The sequence below is a fragment of the Narcine bancroftii genome, chromosome 11 (assembly GCF_036971445.1).
Source record: "Narcine bancroftii isolate sNarBan1 chromosome 11, sNarBan1.hap1, whole genome shotgun sequence".
In the NCBI taxonomy this organism is placed as follows: domain Eukaryota; kingdom Metazoa; phylum Chordata; class Chondrichthyes; order Torpediniformes; family Narcinidae; genus Narcine; species Narcine bancroftii.
Genome location: NC_091479.1, coordinates 37,232,535 through 37,259,823, shown reverse-complemented (window position 1 = coordinate 37,259,823; position 27,289 = coordinate 37,232,535). Strand labels below are relative to the sequence as shown.

Sequence of the window (27,289 nt, the reverse complement as noted above, 5' to 3'; positions counted from 1 at the left end):
TTCCTTCCTCAACTAAAACAGCAGTGGCTGCGATGGCTTGTACACATTCTGGCCAGCCACGACAAACGGGGTCTAAAATCTTTGATAGAAAAACCACTGGTTGTCTATAGCCTGCCCTGTCCTGGGTTAGTACTCCGGTGGCTACACCTCCTTTGGCATTAGTATATAAATCAAAAGGCTTATTTAAGTCGGGTAGTGCCAAGACTGGGGCACGCGTAAGGCTATGTTTAACGAAGTCAAAATCTTTAATCTCATCATCTGTCCAGACTAGAGCTTCGGTCTCTATAATCGTGAGTTTATCGTAAAGAAATTTGACAAGGCTAGAATAATTTTCCATCCAGATTCTACAGAATCCCACTAAGCCAAGGAATTTCCTAAGTTCCTTGGCATTTTTGGGAGGGGGAATCTGCAGAATACCACGTATCCTCTCTGGACTTATTTTCCTAGTTCCCTGACTTACCAGATGACCTAAGTATTTAACTTCTGATTGAACAAATTGTAATTTGGATTCGCTCACTCTAAGATCTTTTTTTTCTAAAAAATTTAAAAGTGCAACAGTAAATTCTTTAGCCAATTCATATATTCTTCCAGTAATTAACAAGTCGTCTACGTATTGTATTAGCTGACAATTGTCTCTTCGAGGAGCCTCATCTAGTATCTGTTCCAGGACCTGACCGAATAAATTTGGAGATTCTGTAAAGCCCTGAGGAAGGACAGTCCACCGGTATTGATTTTTACGTCCAGTAAAAGGGTTTTCCCATTCAAAGGCAAACATGTCTCTGCTTTCTGTTGCTAACGGACAGGTCCAGAAAGCATCTTTGAGGTCAATCACACTAAACCATTTACTATGGGGATCGATTTTACTCATGATCGTATAGGGATTAGGTACAACAGGGTGACGGGTGAGAATGATTTTGTTCAACTCCCTTAAGTCCTGTACTAATCGATAGGTACCGTCTGGTTTCTGGACAGGTAAAATCGGGGTATTAAAGGGTGACATACAAGGTTCGAGTATACCATCCTTAAGCAGCTGGTCAATTACGGGCTGCAGACCTTTGCGGCCAGCCATAGGAATTGGGTACTGTTTTCTTCTAATTGTTTGTTGCGAGTCTTTTAAAGTAACTTGGAGGGGAGGAATGTCTAAAACTCCTCTATTGCCTTTTTCTGACCATACTCTTGGATTGATAAGTTCTCGATCTTCCTCGCTTAAAATATAAAATTGAACCCCAATGCCTGATTCTAGTGGTCTGGTACCGATAGCCAATTGGTGCTGTAAGTCTCGTCCTAATAAGCATACTCCAGCCTGGGGAAGTAGTAGAAGATCCTCTACTATTACCTTATTTCCCATTTGGATTCTGACCTCTCTTAATACAGGGACTGTGAAGTCTCTTCCTCCCACCCCCGAAACTATCATTGTCCCTTCTATTTTAACCCCCTTTGGTTGGTGTAAAATACTAGATCGGGCTGCTCCAGAATCAACTAAAAATATCATGTTGTCACTGTGGGGTCCTATGCATAAATTAACTAATGGTTCTCCGTGCAGCCCCACAGTGTGTATTGACTGAGAACCGTGACCCCCCTATTCATAATCTGCTTCCATCGGGGCATAGGATCGTGTGTCCCTGGCTCGCAGTGGGCAATCCTTTTTAAAGTGTCCTTCCTTTTTACAATGGAAACAGACAAATGTTCCCATTTCCCAATCTCTACCTGGGTTTCTAAGGTGCCCCGGGAAGGGTCTTCATCCCCGGAATCCTCCTCTACTCCTCCATCCACTGGGGTCTGCACTTCCCCACCCGTGGCTTCCCTCACCGCATACAGGAGCTGGCACACAGTCCCTATCCTTTTTATGTCGCTCATCTACTACCTCTCTGACTGCTTGGATTAATGTTTTTGCCTTCCCTATTTGCTTATCTTCAGACCTCTGGACAAATGCTTTCAGTGCAATCTGTAGTAGCTGGGTAATTCCTTGCTCATGCCAGTTTTCTGTTTTTTGTAATTTTCTTCTAATGTCTGGGGCTGAGTTGGTAACAAAACCAGTTAGTACCAATTGTTGCCCTGCTGGGGATTCTATGTCGAGACCCCCATATTGCTGTATTGCCGTGCGCAATCTATTCAGAAATGCGGAGGGGGTCTCGTCGGGACCTTGGGGAACCTCAAAGGCTTTCTTGAAATTCTGTCTCTTTGGGACAGATTCCTTGATTCCTCTTATCAAATTAACCCTGTACTCTTCCATCAATACCCGACCGTCATTGGTATTTTTATCCCAATTAGGTCTTGCCAAGGGGAATTTAGTTTCTCCTGGTACCGCATCTAGTCCCCCTTGGTGATCCCTATCGCAGACTTTAATCCCTGCCTGGCGGATCATTCCACGCTCATCCAAAGTAAACAGGGTCCTAAAGATAGATGTTAACTCCTCCCAAGTATATAGATTTGGTCCCAAAAATTGGTCTAACTGTTCGGCACATCCCTGGGGATCTTCTATCAGGGAAGTGAGTTCTTTCTTAAAGTTACGCACTTCAGTACTGGTCAGGGGCACATTTACGAAACCGAGACCCTCTCCTACGGGAACTTCCCGCAGGGGTCGCATCCAGTTGGTTTCTGGCTTATTAGGTCTGGGTTCCTGCCCCCTGGGAGATGGATTGGGGGGCTCTGCCCTTTCTTCCTGAAGAGTCTCACACTGTTCTGAATTAAAGTTTCCTCTCTCTCCTGTCAACGGGGGTGGTAATCGAGTGCTTTGTGAGCGAGTCATCATACCACTCCTGCTCTCTTCTTTCTTCTCTAGTGATGGGGGAGGTGGGGAAGGTGCAGAAGGGTAGGTTATAGGAGGGGGAGGAAAGATAGGAGCCGGCATAGGAGGAACATAAGGTGGAGGGAGGGAATGTAGCACATCCCACCCTTGTGTTTCAGGGACAAAAGGTTCCTCCTCTCTCTTGTCCCTGTACTCTTTTTCTTTCAAAACCAATTGATCACACGATCCCCTAAGCCAGCAGGCTGCATATTCCTTGCTCTCTAGGTTCTCTCTCTGGTTTTGATAGAGCCAGATGTTCAAAGCTTGACACATCCAGTCATCCTCGGATCCGAGTTTTGGCCAGTACACGGAGCTCCCTTTTATCGGGTATTTAACCCAGTCCCTACAACAATACCTGACCATGGTCAGTTTGTCCTTTCCACGGGTCCTTCCCGTGCCCCAGTCAGATAACATCAACCCAAGCGGGCTGTGTGTAGTTATCTGATCCTCACATCCTTTACCAGGACTCTCTTCCTTGCTACCCATATTTCCCATACTGATAGGCAAGTAAAATTCCTCTTACCGGGTTCCAGTAGCAAGGCTCTAGCGCGCTTCCTTAACGTTCTTCCGTCGTTTGTTCTCAATGCCTCTTCTCGGATATCACTCGCTTCTTCCACTGACGTCGTCCGTGAGTCCAGCTGAATCAGCCGGGATGCACCTACTCTCGTCGTCGGGCACTCTGTCAGTGGAGGGAGTGTTATCCTGGACGAGCCCCCATTTGTTAGAAATAGAAGTACCTTTAAAGAAATTGCTCGAGACAAATATTGAGAACAAAGAACATTTATTACAACAACAATGCAAAGTTGGGTGCTTCCCCTTACCCTGGGAATACACACATACACTGGGGCTCACCCAACTTTTATACAGTAAATTTCAGTATCAGAATACCCTCCCCCTTACATTCTTCTGCCCCCTGGATGGGTTTGGCAGAGGCAATCCTTCCTGCCTACGTGCAGTTTCAGTATACTTGGAGGACCAGGGGGTATCCTGTCGGTGTCTTCTTTCGCCATTATTCCCATTGTCCTTATTCACATCCTAGCCCTTGTCCCCATTCACACCTTCCCGACTCTCAGGGCTACAGTCCCTTCATCTGCAGGGTTCGTTAATCTTGTCTAGGGTTTACTAGTTAAATACGCATACTTGAAAAATCTGTTGTATGACTTACTAATTATATATGTATAACTTGCTAATACTGTCTAAGGTCTTCTAATTATTTATGCAAGCCTTGCTAATTCTATCTGGGGCTTGGCGACCCTTATCTCGTTCAGACTAACTCTACTTCTATTCTCAATTGTCTGTCCTTCTCTCCTTCATTCAGTGAACTTGCTGGTGTAAGAGATTCTTACCTTACTCAGACAGTGTCGGCTTCCTGCCTTCCAATATCCATGTCTCATGTTGTTTGCACTGGCTTCATTCATTTACTTATGTATCAATTTTATTTTCTTCATTTCTTCATGTTCATATTACAATGTCAGTTTTTCTCATCTCTCACAATCCTCACTTTTCTTTTAGATCAGTAATACTGATCTCACACAATGATCAGTGTTACTGATCTCAGTGTTACTGGTCTCTCACAATCCTCCGTTTTCTTTTAGATCAGTATTACTGATGCGGTAAAGTGGAACTTGTTGGTTTTCCCAGCTGGTAAATAAACGGATAGCAGTTTCTATGTCCTCAGAAAGATGTTGGGAATTGTACATCCTTTGGGTGTAAGTGTTCTGACGAAAGGGTTGATGAGTTAAACGATGTGTACCAGTCTGTATGTAGGGAAGCAGTAAGATGGTGAGAGTAATGAGTCCAGCTGTTAAAAGGGTTGCGAGTATCAGATTCCAGTAACCGGTGAAAAGTCCAGTCGATCCTGCAGAGGACCGAGGTGGCAAAGTCTGTCCCTGGGCATGGGAAGTTTTTTGACGTCCTGAAGAAGTGTTCTTAACCGCCTGCCCGTTGTGAGTAGTGTCTTTAAGGAGTCTTTCACAAGTGCTGCGTTCAGCAGCGAAGCTGTAATCGAGAGGCAGGCGGTGTTGTTGAAGTGTGTCTGGTAAACGTTGTTTATCTTCAGCCCGTAACCTCAGGGCCATTGTGTTGTGTTGGATGATAATGCCCAAGGCTGCATGGAGTCTGATTAGATGTTTCTGGTGGCAAGGAGCGTTAGCGATCTGTAGCCGCTGTTGCCGTTTATAACTGGAACTTCCCTTAACGATGCAGTAGTAAGGATTGTAAATGCCGGCGGAACCCAAAGGATGTTTGAGAAAAGACCAGTCTGGGGAGGATTGTGCATTACGATTAGAGATGTGTTTAACAGTCTGAGTAGAATTGAAGTTGTGAGTCGAAGCCTGTCTGTGTACATTAGCGAACGTCTTCTCTCTCTTTCTCTGACAGGTGCATTGGTTACTAACATTCAGTGTGTCTGTGTCATATCGCTCTCTTTGTGCTACAGGTTTAGAACTCATACCTTTAATATCTATGTGGGAAGTTAAGTGACGGTCTCTACAGCTGTTCTGGTCCCCTGGTCCGTATTGGAATCCCTTATTAAAACATATCTTACTATGGCTAAAAACTAAATCTACACCTTGTCTAAACTCTAAAGGAAAAAAATTGTGACCTCTGCTGCCCCTATTCCAGGAGGACTTAATACATTGTGAGTAATTAAGTGATGTCCCAGAAATGGAGAAGCAACAATTAAACAATACAATAAAGAATAAAAACAACATTACGGCACTTTTTCACGGCGTAGTGTAAGTTTCAGGTCAGAAGGATGAGGCACTGCACGCCAGGTGGAGGGTTGAGTTTGAGTGTCTTGATCCTGTGGTTTGGTAGCTGGTTTAATCCGTTGGATGTGGGTCCAGCCTTTTTCTCTTGTTTGCACGGCAGCGTCTGAAATCAAAAGGACACAGTAGGGACTATCCCAGGCAGGTTTCAGTTGGTTATCTTGCCATGCTTTGACATAAACCCAATCACCAGGTTTAATAGAATGGATAGGAAATTCCAGGGGTGGAGTTTGGGCTAATAATCCCTTCTGTTTCAGGTCATGTATAGAAGTAGAAAGACCCTGTAGAAATTTTGAAATGTATTGATCATTAGCCTCAGGGATAGGGGTATCAGTGTGGAATCCCATAAATGGAAGTCCAAACATCATTTCGTATGGTGAGACTGCAAGGTCTTTACGAGGGGCTGTGCGAATTCTAAGCAGGGCTAATGGTAAAGATTTAATCCAGGAGAGGCCAGTCTCTTCATGAAGTCGAGTGAGTTGATTTTTCAAAGTTTGATTCATTCTTTCAACTCGACCTGAACTTTGGGGGTGCCATGGGGTATGTAGTTGCCAGTCTATTCCCAGTTTCTTGCAGACACCCTGGAGAACCTGAGAGGTAAAATGTGTTCCTCGGTCTGAATCAATGGTTTGAATCAGACCATATCTTGGAATCACAGATTCAATAAGTATTCCGATTACAGTGATAGCTCGATCATTCGGGGTGGGGAAAGCTTCAACCCATCGTGTAAAATGATCTACCATGACTAGAATGTATTTGTAAATACCAATTTTAGGAAGTTCTGTAAAGTCAACTTGTATGCGTTGAAACGGGCGAACTGCTATGTCGCGACCGCCAGGCCGCATAGATTTTTTATTGATTCTCTGACAGATCGGACAGCTGCGAGTAGTAAGTTTAGCAATTGTATATATACCGGAGCAGTATAAAGATCGTTGAAAGGCATCAACAAGCGCCTGAGTTCCCCAATGTGTCTGTTGGTGTAGCTGATCTACCACTTGGCGGGCTAATGCTTTGTTAAGGACTTGACGTCCGTCTGCTGTCCACCACAACCCGTCGGCAGTTTGGCGAAATCCCTGATCTTTCATTGAGACCTCTTCTTCCCGTGAAAAGATGGGTTTTTTTTAAATCTCTAGTGGTGTGGGCAGTAATAGGTGGATGTGAATCTTTTCCGCAAGTTCAGCCTGTTTGGCAGCTGCATCAGCTTGTCTGTTGCCGTTCGCTTCAGGACTGTCACCACTTTGATGTCCTCGGACATGTACTACGGCTATTTCAGTCGGGAGAGTCAGAGAATCTAGGGATTGGACAATTAACTGTTCATGGGCTAACTTCTGTCCTTTACCAGTTATCATTCCCCGTTCTTTCCAGATCTTCCCAAAGGTGTGGACTACACCAAAAGTGTACTTAGAGTCAGTGTAGATAGTGTCTATTTTGTTCTCTAAGCCGTGGAGTGCTCTACATAGGGCGTATAATTCACGGGATTGTGCTGACCAATGACCAGGGAGTCGACCGGCTTCAATCACCAGTCCTTGCTTCCCATCCACTACACTGTACCCACTATAGCGAGTTCCTGCAATGCATCGTGAAGAGCCGTCAATAAACCACCTTTCACCTTCTTTTAAAGGGACATCAGTTAGATCTTCCCTAATTTTGGTTTGTAGATCTATGACTTCTAAGCACTCATGTTCTAATTCATTTGTGGAATTGTCCGAATTTGGAGCAACGAGGAAGGCTGCTGGGTTAAGGGTTTTAGTCGTGAGCAAGGTCAAATCATCCCTATCCATTAGGATCGTTTCATATTTTAAAATTCTAGGGTCCGTGAGCCATCTCCCAGCACGTTGTAAGAGAATATTGCGGACTGTGTGAGGGGTGTGAACTATCATAGGGGCGCCGAAAGTAATTTTCCTTCCTTCCTCAACTAAAACAGCAGTGGCTGCGATGGCTTGTACACATTCTGGCCAGCCACGACAAACGGGGTCTAAAATCTTTGATAGAAAAACCACTGGTTGTCTATAGCCTGCCCTGTCCTGGGTTAGTACTCCGGTGGCTACACCTCCTTTGGCATTAGTATATAAATCAAAAGGCTTATTTAAGTCGGGTAGTGCCAAGACTGGGGCACGCGTAAGGCTATGTTTAACGAAGTCAAAATCTTTAATCTCATCATCTGTCCAGACTAGAGCTTCGGTCTCTATAATCGTGAGTTTATCGTAAAGAAATTTGACAAGGCTAGAATAATTTTCCATCCAGATTCTACAGAATCCCACTAAGCCAAGGAATTTCCTAAGTTCCTTGGCATTTTTGGGAGGGGGAATCTGCAGAATACCACGTATCCTCTCTGGACTTATTTTCCTAGTTCCCTGACTTACCAGATGACCTAAGTATTTAACTTCTGATTGAACAAATTGTAATTTGGATTCGCTCACTCTAAGATCTTTTTTTTCTAAAAAATTTAAAAGTGCAACAGTAAATTCTTTAGCCAATTCATATATTCTTCCAGTAATTAACAAGTCGTCTACGTATTGTATTAGCTGACAATTGTCTCTTCGAGGAGCCTCATCTAGTATCTGTTCCAGGACCTGACCGAATAAATTTGGAGATTCTGTAAAGCCCTGAGGAAGGACAGTCCACCGGTATTGATTTTTACGTCCAGTAAAAGGGTTTTCCCATTCAAAGGCAAACATGTCTCTGCTTTCTGTTGCTAACGGACAGGTCCAGAAAGCATCTTTGAGGTCAATCACACTAAACCATTTACTATGGGGATCGATTTTACTCATGATCGTATAGGGATTAGGTACAACAGGGTGACGGGTGAGAATGATTTTGTTCAACTCCCTTAAGTCCTGTACTAATCGATAGGTACCGTCTGGTTTCTGGACAGGTAAAATCGGGGTATTAAAGGGTGACATACAAGGTTCGAGTATACCATCCTTAAGCAGCTGGTCAATTACGGGCTGCAGACCTTTGCGGCCAGCCATAGGAATTGGGTACTGTTTTCTTCTAATTGTTTGTTGCGAGTCTTTTAAAGTAACTTGGAGGGGAGGAATGTCTAAAACTCCTCTATTGCCTTTTTCTGACCATACTCTTGGATTGATAAGTTCTCGATCTTCCTCGCTTAAAATATAAAATTGAACCCCAATGCCTGATTCTAGTGGTCTGGTACCGATAGCCAATTGGTGCTGTAAGTCTCGTCCTAATAAGCATACTCCAGCCTGGGGAAGTAGTAGAAGATCCTCTACTATTACCTTATTTCCCATTTGGATTCTGACCTCTCTTAATACAGGGACTGTGAAGTCTCTTCCTCCCACCCCCGAAACTATCATTGTCCCTTCTATTTTAACCCCCTTTGGTTGGTGTAAAATACTAGATCGGGCTGCTCCAGAATCAACTAAAAATATCATGTTGTCACTGTGGGGTCCTATGCATAAATTAACTAATGGTTCTCCGTGCAGCCCCACAGTGTGTATTGACTGAGAACCGTGACCCCCCTATTCATAATCTGCTTCCATCGGGGCATAGGATCGTGTGTCCCTGGCTCGCAGTGGGCAATCCTTTTTAAAGTGTCCTTCCTTTTTACAATGGAAACAGACAAATGTTCCCATTTCCCAATCTCTACCTGGGTTTCTAAGGTGCCCCGGGAAGGGTCTTCATCCCCGGAATCCTCCTCTACTCCTCCATCCACTGGGGTCTGCACTTCCCCACCCGTGGCTTCCCTCACCGCATACAGGAGCTGGCACACAGTCCCTATCCTTTTTATGTCGCTCATCTACTACCTCTCTGACTGCTTGGATTAATGTTTTTGCCTTCCCTATTTGCTTATCTTCAGACCTCTGGACAAATGCTTTCTGTGCAATCTGTAGTAGCTGGGTAATTCCTTGCTCATGCCAGTATTCTGTTTTTTGTAATTTTCTTCTAATGTCTGGGGCTGAGTTGGTAACAAAACCAGTTAGTACCAATTGTTGCCCTGCTGGGGATTCTATGTCGAGACCCCCATATTGCTGTATTGCCGTGCGCAATCTATTCAGAAATGCGGAGGGGGTCTCGTCGGGACCTTGGGGAACCTCAAAGGCTTTCTTGAAATTCTGTCTCTTTGGGACAGATTCCTTGATTCCTCTTATCAAATTAACCCTGTACTCTTCCATCAATACCCGACCGTCATTGGTATTTTTATCCCAATTAGGTCTTGCCAAGGGGAATTTAGTTTCTCCTGGTACCGCATCTAGTCCCCCTTGGTGATCCCTATCGCAGACTTTAATCCCTGCCTGGCGGATCATTCCACGCTCATCCAAAGTAAACAGGGTCCTAAAGATAGATGTTAACTCCTCCCAAGTATATAGATTTGGTCCCAAAAATTGGTCTAACTGTTCGGCACATCCCTGGGGATCTTCTATCAGGGAAGTGAGTTCTTTCTTAAAGTTACGCACTTCAGTACTGGTCAGGGGCACATTTACGAAACCGAGACCCTCTCCTACGGGAACTTCCCGCAGGGGTCGCATCCAGTTGGTTTCTGGCTTATTAGGTCTGGGTTCCTGCCCCCTGGGAGATGGATTGGGGGGCTCTGCCCTTTCTTCCTGAAGAGTCTCACACTGTTCTGAATTAAAGTTTCCTCTCTCTCCTGTCAACGGGGGTGGTAATCGAGTGCTTTGTGAGCGAGTCATCATACCACTCCTGCTCTCTTCTTTCTTCTCTAGTGATGGGGGAGGTGGGGAAGGTGCAGAAGGGTAGGTTATAGGAGGGGGAGGAAAGATAGGAGCCGGCATAGGAGGAACATAAGGTGGAGGGAGGGAATGTAGCACATCCCACCCTTGTGTTTCAGGGACAAAAGGTTCCTCCTCTCTCTTGTCCCTGTACTCTTTTTCTTTCAAAACCAATTGATCACACGATCCCCTAAGCCAGCAGGCTGCATATTCCTTGCTCTCTAGGTTCTCTCTCTGGTTTTGATAGAGCCAGATGTTCAAAGCTTGACACATCCAGTCATCCTCGGATCCGAGTTTTGGCCAGTACACGGAGCTCCCTTTTATCGGGTATTTAACCCAGTCCCTACAACAATACCTGACCATGGTCAGTTTGTCCTTTTCACGGGTCCTTCCCGTGCCCCAGTCAGATAACATCAACCCAAGCGGGCTGTGTGTAGTTATCTGATCCTCACATCCTTTACCAGGACTCTCTTCCTTGCTACCCATATTTCCCATACTGATAGGCAAGTAAAATTCCTCTTACCGGGTTCCAGTAGCAAGGCTCTAGCGCGCTTCCTTAACGTTCTTCCGTCGTTTGTTCTCAATGCCTCTTCTCGGATATCACTCGCTTCTTCCACTGACCAGCCATCCGTCGTCCGTGAGTCCAGCTGAATCAGCCGGGATGCACCTACTCTCGTCGTCGGGCACTCTGTCAGTGGAGGGAGTGTTATCCTGGACGAGCCCCCATTTGTTAGAAATAGAAGTACCTTTAAAGAAATTGCTCGAGACAAATATTGAGAACAAAGAACATTTATTACAACAACAATGCAAAGTTGGGTGCTTCCCCTTACCCTGGGAATACACACATACACTGGGGCTCACCCAACTTTTATACAGTAAATTTCAGTATCAGAATACCCTCCCCCTTACATTCTTCTGCCCCCTGGATGGGTTTGGCAGAGGCAATCCTTCCTGCCTACGTGCAGTTTCAGTATACTTGGAGGACCAGGGGGTATCCTGTCGGTGTCTTCTTTTGCCATTATTCCCATTGTCCTTATTCACATCCTAGCCCTTGTCCCCATTCACACCTTCCCGACTCTCAGGGCTACAGTCCCTTCATCTGCAGGGTTCGTTAATCTTGTCTAGGGTTTACTAGTTAAATACGCATACTTGAAAAATCTGTTGTATGACTTACTAATTATATATGTATAACTTGCTAATACTGTCTAAGGTCTTCTAATTATTTATGCAAGCCTTGCTAATTCTATCTGGGGCTTGGCGACCCTTATCTCGTTCAGACTAACTCTACTTCTATTCTCAATTGTCTGTCCTTCTCTCCTTCATTCAGTGAACTTGCTGGTGTAAGAGATTCTTACCTTACTCAGACAGTGTCAGCTTCCTGCCTTCCAATATCCATGTCTCATGTTGTTTGCACTGGCTTCATTCATTTACTTATGTATCAATTTTATTTTCTTCATTTCTTCATGTTCATATTGCAATGTCAGTTTTTCTCATCTCTCACAGTCCCTTGCGGTCAGAATCAGGGGAATATATAATGGGGAATAAGGAAATGGCAGACCAATTAAATTCTTACTTTAGTTCTGTTTTCACAAGAGACGATACAAATAACCTCCCAAGGATGTTGGGAAACATAGAGACTAATGTAAGGGAGGAGGTGAATGAAATCAGTATCTCTAAGGACATGGTCTTGGGGAAATTGAAGGGATTGAAGGCCGATAAATCCCAAGGGCCTGATAATCTACATCCTAGTGTACTTAAGGAAGTAGACATTCTGAATTATTTTCCAGAACTCAATAGACTCAGGATCAGTGCCCATGGATTGGAGGGTAGCTAATGTTACCCCACTATTTAAAAAGGGGGGTAGAGAAAAAGCGGGGAATTATAGGCCGGTGAGGCTTACATCAGTAGTGGGCAAAATGATGGAATCCATTATTAAGGATGTAATAGCGGAGCCTATGACTAGCAGAGAAGGGATCGGACAGAGTCAACATGGATTTACAAAAGGAAAATCGTGCTTGACAAATGTATTGGAATTCTTTGAGATGGTAACAGGTAATATAGATGGGGGAGAGCCAGTGGATGTGGTGTACCTGGACTTCCGAAAGGCCTTCGATAAGGTCCCACATAAATGTCTGGCATGCAAAATCAAGGCTCATGGGATTAGGGGCAAGGTATTGATGTGGATTGAGAACTGGCTGGCAGATAGAAGACAGAGAGTTGGGATAAATGGCTCGTTTTCTGAGTGGCAGGCGGTGACCAGTGGGTTGACACAGGGATCTGTATTGGGACCCCAACTGTTCACAATTTACTTTAATGATCTAGATGAGGGGATTGGATGTAATATCTCCAAATTTGCAGACGACACTAAGCTAGTGTGCACTGAAGAGGGGGTCAGGAAGCTCCAGTGTGATTTGGATAAATTGGGGGACTGGGCAGATACAGGCAAATGCACTACAATGTGGATAAATGTGAGGTTATCCACTTTGGTAATACAAACCAGAGGGCAGATTACTATTTGAATGGCAATAGATTGGAAGATGGGGAAGTGCAGAGAGACCTAGGGGGTTCTTGAGCACCAGTCACTGAAGGTGAGCATGCAGGTACAGCAGGCGGTTAAAAAGGCAAATGGTATGTTGGCCTTCATATCAAGAGGGTTTGAGTATAGGAATAAGGATATCTTACTGCAGCTGTACAGAGCCTTGGTGAGACAACACCTGGAGTATTGTGTGCAGTTTTGGTCACCTTATCTGAGGAAGAATGTTCTTGCAATGGAGGGAGTGCAGAGGCGATTCACCAGGCTGATAACTGGAATGGCAGGAATGACTTATGAGGAAAGATTGCGCAAATTGGGATTGAACTCACTGGAGTTGAGAAGATTGAGAGGGGATCTCATAGAGACATATAAAATTCTGGCAGGACTGGACAGAATGGATGCGGAAGGGATGTTTCAAATGGTGGGGGAGTCCAGAACCCGGGGCCATGGTTCGAGGATAATAGGCAAACCATTTATGACTGAGATGAGGAGGAATTTATTTACCAAGAGGGTGGTGAATCTGTGGAATTCATTGCCACAGAGGGCAGTAGAGGCAGGTTCATTGAATATATTTAAGAGGGAATTAGATATATTTCTTCAGTATAAGGGAATTAGGGGTTACGGAGAGAAGGCGGGGACGGGGTACTGCACTTTAAGATCAGCCATGATCTCTTTGGATGGCGGAGCGGGCTCGAAGGGTCGAATGACCCACTCCTGCTCCTATCTTCTATGTATCTATGTAAGCTATATGGGGAAAACACCACTGTCAAGTCTTCTGCCTTAAAGGAGTAATTATATTCAAATGGGCAGTAGATCAAGAGATGGAAACAGTGAAATCAGACAGAGGTGAGTGGCTGCTTAAATTAGAAACATTCGTGTTCATGCTATAGAGTTTAAGGCTGCCCAGGAGGAATATAATGTGTTTTCTTTAAGATTGTTTGCCCTCATCCTGGCGAAGGATGGGGCCAACAGACATGTTGCTGGAAGGGTTCGAGAATTGATATGGTAGGTCACAGGAAGCTCAAGTTTAGATCCACAGAGCGCATGTGTTCAGCAAAATGGCCACCCAGTCTGTATTTGGTCTTGCTGATATTGAGGTCAGCTGAGTCTACCAAATGTATTAGATTAGGTTGGATTGGATGCATGTGAAACACTGCCTCACCTGGAAGGCCTGATTGTGGCCTTGGATGGAGGTGAGAGGAGATGTAGGGACAAGTTTGGCAATTTCTGCAGTTCCAATGGGGAGTGCATCAGGTGGTGGTGGGTGGAGAGGGAAGTGCCTTCGAGGGAGTCACAGAAAGACGTGCACCTATGAAAAAAGGATATGAGTGGAGCGGGTTAGATGTAGCAGGTTAGAGGATGGTGCTGATGTTGGAAGTGTCCAAGGATAACGTGTCAGATGTGGCAGCTGATGGGTGGTAAGTGAGAAATCTGCGGGATTCTGTCCGTGTTTTGCCAGAAAGGAGATGGGGTAAAGGCAGAAAGATAATTGGAGATATGGTTGCAGGCTTTATCAATGAATGTATGGGGGAATCGGCAATTATTGAAGAAATAAGACATTTTGGGTATCCAGGTATGAAGACCTAAACTTGGGGTTGTTACAGGCCCAGAGGACCCCAAAACCTAGCAGCAATAGAAAATCACCAAGACAAACGGATACTTCAACAAATGTCTTTTTAATTTCCTTGAAACAAAAAAACAGGATCAAACTTTAAACTATCATTATTAATGTAACTGCCTAACATTAACCCTTTATAATTCTAAGCACAGGTGTATTTAATGTGTATAAAGTTCTTTGACACTCTTACAAGTTCACCGGTATCTATCAATTCTTATACTGTGCACAGAATTCAACATTTATGACTTTTCACCAAGCTCTGGTGCTTAAAAGTAAATGTTTACCCTCCACGAAGGCTCTTGTTGGTTTCAGAGAGGGATTTCTTGCTCATTGGACACACAAAAACTGATTCCCTCTGATCAGCCACTTTGGTGTCTTGCCAAAGAAACTTTCACCATCAGAGTTTTCCAAATGATAACCTCCTCTGCAGGTCACCATTGAGTTCCTTTTGTTTCACTTATTTCAGGTGAAACACCATTTCTAGCCAGCCATTTTCTCTTGTATGTAGAACAAGGTTTTTCAACAGGCTGAACTGAGAACTCACAAACCGTCTTCAAAATGGGGTTTCAACAAGATGCCAGCTTGCCATCTCTCTCTCTTTTAGCAAAAAGCCTATTTGGTGTCTCCTCTCTGCTTGCAAAAGCACATGACCTTCTTAGAACAGTTAACTTCTGAGTCCAATAATATGTTGTTTTAAAAACAATATTCCATTTTGCACCTGCTTTTAAAATTATTTAGCTAGACAGTCTTTGCAAAGGCTCTCGGCGGCTCTCGGCGCCTGCATGACTCACTCTCGGCAAAGCTCTTGCATTTTAAGTAAGAGCTGTTTTGCAAAGTGTTTGTATTTGTTTGTGACCTATACAACTCCTACAATCTATCCTTCAAAAACATCTCTATATACAATGTAAAATATATCATCTGTCACAGGACAGATGCAGCAGAGGAGTTGTGATAAAATTAATGGTGTCCTTGCAAAAAAATAAGTGGGAAGAGGTATAATCCAGGTAGCTCTGGTGAGTGGAGTTTATAATCGTTTGAAACTTGAACCTCTCTCTCTATTTCAGGAGACAATTTACTCTCATGTATTTAAAATGTGTCATATCACACAAAATTGTTTTTTTCTTGGTGAAAGACAGACAGATTCGCCATTGGCAGAAATTGGCTGAAATGCCTCTTGCAGCCAGAGAAGGAAGGAAAAGAGAGTCACTCTCCCCCACCCCCACCATCCCGAATCCTGGGTCAAGTCACTGAGGGTCTGTGGATTCTCTTTCAGTGCTCACAGACCAATCCAAGCCATTGGTAATGCGAGCTCCAGTTTTGAACCTCTGACACGATTAGGAATCCTTCAGCACCCACTCATATCCCAGGTCTGACACCCTTTTAGCCAGTTTTCAACCAGTCTCTAGGAATCCACGGCCTGGTGTGAGTTCCTTGACTGCTTTATCCGGAAGCCCACAGCCTGCGTGGGTTCCTCTCCTCAAGTCACCAACAGCCTGTCACCTGTGTGGGTCCTTCAGCTGCAGAACCCCTCACTGGTCTGCTTCCATTGTCACTGACCTGTGGATTGAATCCTCTGCTTCTAAGATGTTGATGGGGTTTGGTCTTCTTGTTTTCTGGTGCCCTGCGCTAGTCCTGCGCTTCCCTAGAGTTCGCGGTGCCGAGGAAATTTAACACATCTAAATTAAAATTTTACAACTTAGAGGAGAATCTCCCATGTCTAGAGGGATGGAAAGGGCATTATTACAAATTGAAGCCTAATATTTGAATATTCATGTGCCAAATTTGGAAAAGCATAGAGTATATATTTCTCAAGCTATATGTAATTTTTTCCAAAAGAATACAACTTTGAATGTTTGCATGTCATCTTGGCATCCCTAAAAATATATCTGATTTCCAACTAATGAAATACATTTCCTCATCACCACTAAGGCTAATTTAACAAATTTCAATTGATATATTAATAGTTTTAATTTGGGCCTTGTTCATTCAATATTTCCTAATAAAAATAAAGTTTGATTTTGCGGAAAAACATCTCCTGTAGCTTGTTTCAAAAAATTTATAATTCTCCCTAAAAAGATCTTACATTAGGACAAAGATAAGTTGAATGCAAGAAAGTTGCTACATCTTCACCACACTTAAAACATTGATCTGATAATTCTGATTTTATTCTAATCAATTTCTCTAGTGTAAGAAGTAACTGTAGAAGAAAAACTAGTTGTAAATTCCTTCCTCACTGCTGTAGTGTGGAACTCTGGTCAATAATTCCAGACTGCTGAGTTGAAGTGAATTAATACAACTCCCCTGGATCACGTGATCCCTATTGCCAAATCAGCTTCCTGCAGTGCTTTTCATATCCAACTGCGTGAGTCACCTGATTCTAGGTGTAGCTTTCAGATAAAATCCTTGCTGACATCTGGTACATGACTGATGTAAAAACAATTATACTGAACTAATTTATATCATACATTACTACAACATTCAAATCCATTTCCCACATTTGTCTAGACTTATGAACTCCTCATTTAAAAATTCCTACTAGCAATAAAGAATACATTATCGAAGTAAACATTTTAACAATTCCTCTTTATAAGGAATTTCTATTTCAGTACAACATGGTTGGTCCTAACTTATCCTTCAAATATTTCCTTAGTTGGAAAGAGCAAAAAAGATTGCAATGAGTTATACGATATTTATTTCTCAGTTGCTCAAATGACATTATTTTACCCCTTTCATCACAATCTTCAACATTTATAATCCCTTTACGAAATCAGCTATTCAGAAATTGATGATCCTTCGAAAAAGAGACGAGGATTTGTATATCCACTTACACCAATTTCATAATTTATTTTATTCCATATATTAATCAAATGTTTAAACAATGGTTTATCTTTATCACCAACCATTAATTTCAATTCCCACTTGGATATAAATTCTTCTGCTTTTCCTCTCTCCTATTTTATTTGATTCAAATTTAACCCATGGCAATTTTTTCCCTTTCAAAAAAAGAAGCAAGAAATCTCATTTGAGCTGTTCGATACTAATTTTCAAAATGAGGAAGATGTAGTCCTGTCAATGTAGAATTTGCATTGAGAGAAACGCAGCTGTCTTTAGTTATCTTATTGAATTGGCTAAAATGGCATAACATGAGAGCAAATATCCTGGAGGAGTGTGGGTCACGTGTAGCATGCGATTCAATCGGAAATGGGTTCACATGACATAAACACATGATGCAGACTGTTTTCTAAGAATGGAAAACAACAGGAAGGGTGTCCAGGTCTCCAGCAGTATATAGATCACAAGATAAAGGAGTAGAAGTACGCCCTTTGAGTCTATTCCACTATTCTTGCACTCAGCCCCACTGCCCAGCTCTCTCCCCATTACCCTTGATTCCTTGACTAATCAAATACCTGTCAATCTCTGCCTGAAATACGCCCAATGACCTCAATTCCACAGATTCACGATCCACTGACAAAATAATTTGTTCCACATTTGTTTTAAATTGACACCCTTTTATCCTGAAATTATGCTCTCCTGTCCTAGAATCCCCTACCATGGGAAACATCTTTGCCATATGTACTCTGTCCAGGCCTTCCATTATTTGAAATGCCTCTGAGGACCCCCTTATCCTTCTGTACTCCAACTAGTACAGTCGAAGAGTCGACAATTGCTCCTCATACACTAACCCTTTCATTCCTGATATAATTCCAGTAAATCATCTCTGACCTTCTCCAACACCAGCACATCTTTTCTCAAATACGGCACCCAAAACTCTAATTCTGATTGAATGGAAAGGGAATTGTCCAACGACACAAACACAACAGTGAAATGATATTATGTCTTGTTGATATTTACCAAAAATTATTGAAGAGTCAAATAATAACTTTCAAAAGATGCCGGGGCCCAATTATGAACAAATATCACAACCTAAAGAATTCGGGTTGTTCTGAAGCTTGGTGCTTTGTTATGAGACCAGAGGATCCCAAAACACAGCAGCAATAGATATTCATCAAGACAAAAGGTTGCTTAAATAAAAGTTGATTTTAATTATCTTTAAACATGAAAACAGAATTACTCTTTAACTTATCACCATTTTACTAACTTACTTTACCTAACTTACCCCCCCCCCTTCTAATTCTAAGTGCACGTGTGTGTAATGTATGTGTAAGTTCAGAAAAGTTCCTTGATTCACAGTCCAATCTCACTTCTCATTCCTCCAAGTCCACTGTTTGCAGGCCATTCTTATACTGTGCACAGAATTGAACATATCAAAAGCTCACCAGACTTTGGTGCACAAAAGGTGAATGTTTACCACTCGGGAAGGTTCTTGTTGGTTTTCAGATAGAGGTGTGTTGTTCAGGGAAGCATTAGTGTTTATTTGTGCTCAACGAATCATCATCTGAAAACCGTTATATCATCAGAAAATCTCTGATAGCTTTAGCATCGAGCAGAGCTGAGCCAGGACTTTACAGGTATTCAAGGGAGTGTGTGGGCAGGGTTTGTTCTGGACCAACAATCTCACCAAATGACTTTGCTTGAAATCAAGATTCAAACCATTTTGAGGAATACAACAGGAATTGTTCAACAAGAGCCTGGTGTTCCCAGAGGAGTTTTCTTTCAATAGTGGAAATTATTTTTTTTAAAAAGCCCGTTAATCTTCCTGATGCAGATTATTGTATTTAACTTTCAGGTTGCTATCTGTTGAAACTGCAAGTCACAGCGTCATTTTTGTTTTTGAAAATGCAGATGTGAAAACTTTGGTCTCCTTGGTTTGCTTAAGTTTACAGAGGAGACGTTGGGTCAAGCTGAGAAGACAGAGGCTGGATGCCCATTTGGGGAATTGGCTGAGCAAAGCAGAAAGCACAAAACATGGGACTGAAAAAATAATGAAGGAGACTGAAGTGCCGTTGAACCAAACCCAGGTAAAGAATTTAATTTTGTGCAGCGTACTTTAGTAACCAAACAATTTGGGCTTTTAGTGGTGACCTATTTAAATTAACAAAATCTGACTAGAATTGAAGTTTATGGAATGTTTGGAAGTTACCACAAAAAAATGGAGCAAATAAATTAGATATAGTAATTAAGATAAATGAACAATACAATGAGCCTGGTGTCACAATATCTGCCTCACTACCATACATCACCATTAAACCTTCTCCCCAATATAGTTACAGCCAATCGCTGTAACTATATACACTATATACATTCGTGATAGATCTGTACCATCACAATGTCAAAGTATATGCCAGAATTTATTGTACATCACTGTTAAACCTTCTCACTCCAGTGAATCCGGTGTCAGCATTATCTGTCTAAGTTAACCGTACATCACCTTCAACATTCTTCCCACTCTGAACCTGGGGTCACAGTATCTAACAGAGTTTATCGTACAACACTGATAAACCTTATTACCCCTGTGAACCTGGGGTCACAGTATATTCCACAGTGGTAGCGTTGGCCGCGGCCGGTCCCCAGTCGGTCGTGGTGGCCACATCAGCAGCGGCGTCGGCAGCGGCAGACGGGGAGCGGGCAGCAGTAGCGTCGGCCCCGGGGGTGTCTGTGGCGACAGCAGCAGCAGCGGTTGCCACAGTCGGGACCGTGGCTGGGTCGAGTGTTCCGCACGGGGGCGAGAGGCGGGCCAACACCATGGTTGCGAGGGTGGGCTGCCCCTTCCGGGTTTGGCATTTCCGTGACGTTAGGTGTTGCCGTGCAGGGAACCCTCGCTCTCATTGGACGAGAGCTCTGGGGAAGAAGAGTTTGAATGGGATAGTGGTGGTTGGGCTTCACATGAGGCACTGTGTTTGCTGGCGGCCATTTTAGACCTACAGACTGCAGCAAAGTGGCCCTTTTTAAGGCACTTCTGGGACCTGGCTTTTCTTGTTGGGGACTGGGACCTGCTGTGCTTGTCCCTCCCGCAGAAATAACATTTTGGGTTCGCAGGGGGCAGTGTAGTAGCAGCCGATAGGCCATCAGTATCTCGGGGGGTGGTAGGTAGAAGGGCACTCTACCGACATCAGAACGTGTGGTCCAGTCCCTAGAGAGCTCATTGGGCGTTAAGGCTGCATCCTCCATTGTGATCGAAATCCAGACCATGTCCTCTAGTTTTCTACCCCTTGTTCGAGCAAGCACAGCCTCACTTCGTTCGATCGGAGCCCGGCCACATAGGCATCCCGGACAAGGTCGCTAGTGATCTCGGCAGCAGTTTTGTCCACACAGTTACAGTCCTTGCCCAATCCCTTTAATACTTGTAAATATGCCCTGCTGGACTCGCTGGGCTGTTGCTTCCTCGACGCAAGCATGAGCCGGGCATGAACTCTGTTCACCGGTTGATCATACAGTTCTTTCAGTACCTTTATGGCTGTGGTGTAAGTGGTCTCATCCTGGATGTTCTCGTAGACTCTCAAGGACACCATAGACAGCAATGATGTTAGATGCTGGTTATCCTCCTCCACCCGAATGAATCTCAGGAAGTTTTCAAAGTTCATTAGCCAGAACTTAAAGGCTTTGAAGGCTGTACCTGACTGTGGGTCGATGTCAAGTTCTTCTTGCCGAGTCAAACGCTCTATCCTGTTCAAAAAAAAATATTTTTTCTTTTTGCTAATAAAATTGTAGAGCTCGTCAAAAGAATCAAAGACTTGTTGATACAAACCAAGGCTTTTATTAGCAAAAGACAGGAGCTCTTCACAGGTGGCCGACCAGTCCAGAATGATCCAACCTGGCTAGGGACAGAACCCTTTAAGGCCCAGACAGTAGGCGTGGCTAAGCTCTCAGCCAATCGCTGTAAATACAGTCTAGATACTGTAACTATATACACTATATACATTGGTGATAGATCTGTACCATCACAATGTCAAAGTATATGCCAAAATTTATTGTACATCACTGTTAAACCTTCTCACTACAGTGAATCCAGCGTAAGCATATCTGTCAAAGTTAACCGTACATCATCTTCAATATTCTTCCCACTCTGAACCTGGGGTCACAGTATCTAACAGAGTTTATTGTACAACACTGATAAACCTTATTCCCCCTGTGAACCTGGGGTCACAGTATCTTCCACAGTTTATCGTACATCACCGCTAAACCTGCTCCCCACTGTGAACCTGCGATTACAGTATCTTCTACAGTTTAGCATACATCACTGATAAACCTTATCCCCATTGTGAATTCGGTGTCACAGTATCTGCCTCAGTTTTCCGTACATCACCATTAAACCTCTCCCCAATGTGAACCTGGTGTCACTTTATCTGTCACATTTTATTTTACATCACCGTTAAACCTTCTTCTTACAGTGAAACTTCTGTCACTTTATCTGCCACATTTTATTTTTTTTTATCAACGTTAAACCTTATTCCCATAGTAAACCTGCTTTCACAGTATCTGCCACAGTTTATTGAACATAACTTTTATACCTTCTCACTACTGAAAACCCGGAGTAACAGTATCTGACTCAGTCTACCGTACATCATCGTTAAACCTTATACCCACTGTGCACCTGGCGTCACAGTATCTGACAGAGATTATAGTACATCACTGTTAAACTTCTCACAAATGTGAATCCTGTCTCACAGTTTCTGCCTCAGTCTACCGTACATCACCTTAAAACATTATCCCCACTGTGAACCTGCTGTCACAGTATCTTCCATGGTTTATCGTACATTAGTGATCAACCTCTCCCCATTGTGAACCATGTGTCGAAGTTTCTGCCACAGCCTTCCATACATCACTGTTAAACCTGATTCCCACTGTGAATCTGGTGTCTCGTTAACTGACACAGTTTATTGTACATCACAGTTAAACCTTCTTACTTCTGTAAACTCGGTGTCACAGTATCTGCCAAAGTCTACCTTACATCACCATAAAACCTCATCCCCGCTGTGAACCTGCTGTCACTGTATCTGCCTCAGTCTACAGTACATCACCATTAAACCTTATCCCCACTGTGCACCTGGTGTCACATTATCTATCTCAACATACCATACATCATCGTTAAACCTTATTCCCATGTGAACCTGGTGTCACAATATCTACCTCAGTCTACCGTACATGACTGTTAAACTTCTGTATCTGACACAGTTTATCGGACATTACTATTCAACATTCTCACTGCTGTGAACCCATTGTCACAGTATCTGTCTCAGTCTACCGTACATCATCGTTAAACCCTCTACAATTCTGAACCTGGTGTCACTGTATCTGCCTCAGTCTACAGTACATCACCATTAAAACTTATCCCCACTGTGCATCTGGTGTCACATTATCTCCCTCAACATACTGTACATCACCGTTAAATCTGATCCCTCTGTGACCCTGGTGTCACAGTATCTGACACAGTTCATAGTATATCACTGTTAAACCTTCTCACAAATGTGAATCCTACTATAAAATAATGCTCCCCTTCTAAGTCTCGCTGTATTCGAATCCCCACCTATTTTAAAAGTTCCAAAAAAAAAGAGAAAAATCAATCCCAAAACAATCTACTCAAAAGTAGTAGCCCCCTAAAAATCTGGGGGTGGTAAAGTCCACAAGTGGCAGGTGACTAAAGGACTCAGTGTCACCCACCCCCAGTCAGACTTTCACAAAGTCCTGAAACAAAAACATTCAACCCAGTGATTCCAGTCCCAATGATTGTTCCGGATCTTCAATATTGCGAAGACTTTGCTTCAATTCAACTTTTTTCCCATTCTTTCCATATTTTCCAATCTTCCCATTTCCATTCCCATTGACCCTTCCCTTCGGTGACAATGGTGATGATCGCCCATTTCCTCGTACATCTGGCAATGAATTAGCAAATATTAAAGCATCATGGTCATTTTCAAAAAACTGAGATTAAAAATTCCCATAAAAATCTTTCAATACTGCTGCATAATGAAAAGCAAATTTATATCCCTTTCGCCACAATACTTCTTAAGCCGAATTAAATTCTCAGCATCTTCTGATAATTTCTTGACTCAGATCTGCATTTTAAAAAAAACCTATTATTTTGAACCATCAGTGGAGCCTGATTTTGCCGTGTTTTCTGCACCACCAATTGGAGGATCACCTCTCTGTCTTGATATTTAAAACAGCGAATCAAAACTGCTCGTGGTAATTGGCCTGGAAACGGTTTCTTCCTTAACGCTCTGTTTGCTCGATCTAATTCCAGTCCATCTGGAATGAATTACCTGCCCTACACTTTTGGGATCCATTTCTTCAAAACCTTCACCGGATCCAAACCTTCCATATCTTCCGGAAGACCTACTATCATAACATTATTTCTACGACTTTGGTTTTCTAATGAGCCCAACTTCTTCAATAATTCCTTCTTCTGAATCCCCCAATCTACAAAAGGATCTTCCACTATTTCCATTTTTTCTCTATTACTCTCCACTTGACTCTTGCATTCAAGAAAGCCTCCTCAATCTTTTTAAAATGATTTTGCACAGTATCCACTGATCGTGTCCATCTCGTAACATCACTCTTAACTACATTAATATCTTGCTTCAGAAAAGTTCTTTCTTCACACACAGTGTTCATCTGAGTTTTCATTTCCAAAAATCCTTGAGTCATCTGATGAGTCATCTGCATTGATATATTTGCCATATCTTCCATGAGCTAAGCAATCTCTTCAAGAATTGGAAACACAGAATCCAGTCCAGGATCCATCACCTCCCTTTGAGGCCGACCGTCTTTTGCCTCAGTCCCCAGTTCTTCAAATTCAAATGAAGTTGAGCTCTCTTCTTCCTCCAAAGCAGTAGGTTCTCTTCCAGTGCAGCTGCAGGTCTGGACACCCGACAACAGCATGCCTACCTCGTCAGCTGGCCATCACTCGGGCTCCCCCATAGCCCACACCTTCTCCAAAGGTTCGTGGACCCTCGACGCATGGCGCATGCCTGGTCGGGCCACCCACCGCACACGTGTATCTTCCGACGCTACACTGCGCACCCCCGGACCACCAGGCAATGCTGCAGGCACGCAGTTGGCCCGTCCTCGCCCCCGAGTTAACGAGCGTATGAGTTGAAACCAGCCAAACTCATCGCTGAGCCTGCACCATCTTGCGATTGCACAAGATGGCGCTGCTGTAATACTAAGCCGGGCAGGAGTCTTCTGAGGCTTGGGGACTCCAGTCAACGACTCCATTGCTTCAACTTGAACTAGGCCTCGATTCTTCAACACTTTTGTAAGGTAATTTCTTCTGTAACTGAGTTTTCACTTTTTTTAAAATTTGCAGCTATTTCGATCCTCGACTATTCCAAAGTCTATAAACAGTATTTTTAATCAATTTTACAACTTTTAAAATTGAGCATTTAATAGTCTAACTGGGGAAGGGTGGAACCACATGTCTACCCTCTGCGCCCGTTTCCCGAAGTAACTGTTATCCTTTCACATTGGTAGACTGCACCACTCGTTGACCTGAGGTGATCCCGATGCCAGATGTCTCCACGGACTCCTGTTCCCAAGCAGGTTGGGTTACCTGGTTCGGCATCCCGGCCCACCTCACTCTGGGCACAGCTCACCAACAGACTGGGAATTGAGCTGCATCACACAATGGCCTATCACCCACTTGCCAATGGACTGGTCGAACGATTGCATCGCCACCTTAAGTCGGCACTTATGGCCTGCCTCACCGGCCCCAACAAGGTGGATGAGCTGCCTTGGGTACTCCTGGGAATCCGCTCGACACCCAAAGAAGACCTGCAAATGTCATCTGCTGATCTGGTCTACGGTAAACCACTAGCCCTGCCTGGTGAGTTTATCAATGCACCTCACAACCTGCAACAGTCACCGCACGGTTTACTTCTCTGCCTGCGGGCCCAGTTGGACTCCTTCACACCCCCACCACCGCCCAGACATAGCACACAGGCCTCTTAAATCCCCAGTGAGCTGTATTCCACAGAGTATGTTTTTTATCAGATGAGGCCCTTCCACAGCACTCCCTCAAAGACTATATGAAGGGCTGTACAGAGTCATCCAGCATTCGGGATCCACCTTCACACCAGACATCAGTGGTAAGAGGGAACTGTTTACTGTGGACAGATTAAAGAAAGCACACCTCGATCCCAACGAGGCAGTGGTTGCGGCTCAAACCAAGAAGCGAGGCTGCCCGGCAAAAAAGGCCATTGACGCCGGTTCTGGGGGGGTGTGTGGCGGCAAGCCATGAGGCAGGCGATCTAGCCCCTCATGTCACGCACGTGGCGGGGCAGCCAGCCAAAATGGCGCTGTCGGGGGTTTCTCGCCGACCTCGGCACCAGACTCAGAAGCCCGCAACCTGCGGCCCACGTGACCCCCCAGTGACATCAGGGCCCCCGGTGTGCTTCTCAGCCAGGTCCGGGCTCGGAGCATAAGACCTGAATAAAGGAGTTTTTGCTCACTAAACTCAACCCGTCTGTTTGTGAGGTCATTCAGTAACAGAGTTGCCGCCGCTACAGTCGTATCTTAGTTTCTTTTCCTTTCTTTTCTTTTTTATATGTTATCAACATATATTTGTAAACACTGTAACGTTGTGATTTGATATTAATTGTTATAATATTTGATTTAAAGGAGGCTGGTCCAAAAAAGGCATAAAAAAGATTTTAATATGGGGACAGGAATAAAAGAAAAACAGAGGGTACTGGTGTGAGGAAGGGAAGGGTAATATTGTTGTGGGGTAGGTTCAGATGGGTCAGCTGAAGGGACTCGACTGATCCATCCATGATTTGTCCAGCATCTTGCTGTCATGTAGTGGTGAACCAGGGTGTTGCCTGATGGGGACACGGTGCTCTGAGCTCTGCACAGATAGATTGTGCTTTTCTCAAAAACACACTTCCTCAGGTAAAGCAGAGGAAGTGGAAAGGCCCTAGTGTGAAGGGGTAGGGAGGGGGGTGATGGGGGAAGAATTGGGACCCTCCAAAATCATTATGATCAGGCCTCGGAGACCACATCTCTATCACTCGTATTTCTCTTCCCAGGAGAAGGAGTGATCTCAGAGACAAGACACAAGTCCAGAAGAACCTCGCATCCCAGCTGAACAGAGGATGGACAACATCATGATGGCCTGAATCTCTCCCCTTCTTCTCCCTCTGGCCCTGCCAACCCCATTCCCTGCATTTTCTATGTCCCTTTACCCACACCCCCTTTCTCCCCTGCACCTCCTCCATCCCAACCCCCTCCTGCTTACATTCCCCTTCCCTCAGCCCTCCTCCCTTCACCTCCCCTTCCCCCCCTTTCCCCTTCCTACCCTAACCGGGGGAAGGAGTGGTAGGGGAAGGGGGGTAGGAGAAAGAGGGTAATGGAAGCGGGGTGAGTAAGGGGTAGGCTTGGGGGTGTGGGTATGGGATAGGGGTAAGGGGTATGGTTTGGGGAAGGAGAGAGGTGTAGAGGATAGGGGTAGGGTTTAGGCTTGGGTTGGGTGAGAGTAAGGGTTAGGGCCGGGATTGAGGTAACATCATGGTTAGGGTTAGGAGACATGGGCTAGGATTAGGTCTAGGTTTAGGGTTAGGAGAGTTCGGGGAAGTGGGTTTGTATTAGGTTTAGGGGAAGGGGTTAGGAGTAGGAGATAGAGGTGCGGTGAGTGTTTGGGTTAGAGGAAGGTGGGCAGAATTAGGGTTGGGGTTAGGGGACGTCGTAGGGGTAGAGATAGAGTTAGGGGACGGGGTAGGGGTAGAGTTAGGGGATGTGGAGTAGTGATAGGGGGTATCGGTAGTGTTAAGGTTAGGGTTTGTTAGGGGTTAGAGTTAGGAGTAGGGGAATGGGAAGGGGGAGGGGAACCGGGAGGCGAGCGGGGGAAGGAAAGGGGAAGGGGAATGGGGAAGGGAATGTAATAGAAGATTTAAACCGTGTTTTTTTTTTTTTACCTTTGCAACCTTTGCTTCTGCAAGGCTGAGAACCTGCTTGTTTTTTACAATCAGCAGACATAAGCTAAATTCCACCAAGGGG

At 44.1% G+C, this 27,289-nt stretch overlaps 1 long non-coding RNA gene across 1 annotated transcript in view; it reads left to right on the top strand.

Annotated features, from left to right (window-relative positions):
- Positions 1-26,681, top strand: part of LOC138745254 (uncharacterized) — a 41,086-nt gene extending 14,405 nt beyond the window's left edge. The window contains exons 2-3 of the long non-coding RNA XR_011346104.1: positions 19,176-19,317; positions 26,323-26,681. This is a non-coding gene — a long non-coding RNA (uncharacterized lncRNA). The remainder of the gene's footprint in view (positions 1-19,175; positions 19,318-26,322) is intronic.
- The last annotated feature ends 608 nt before the right edge of the window (positions 26,682-27,289 follow it).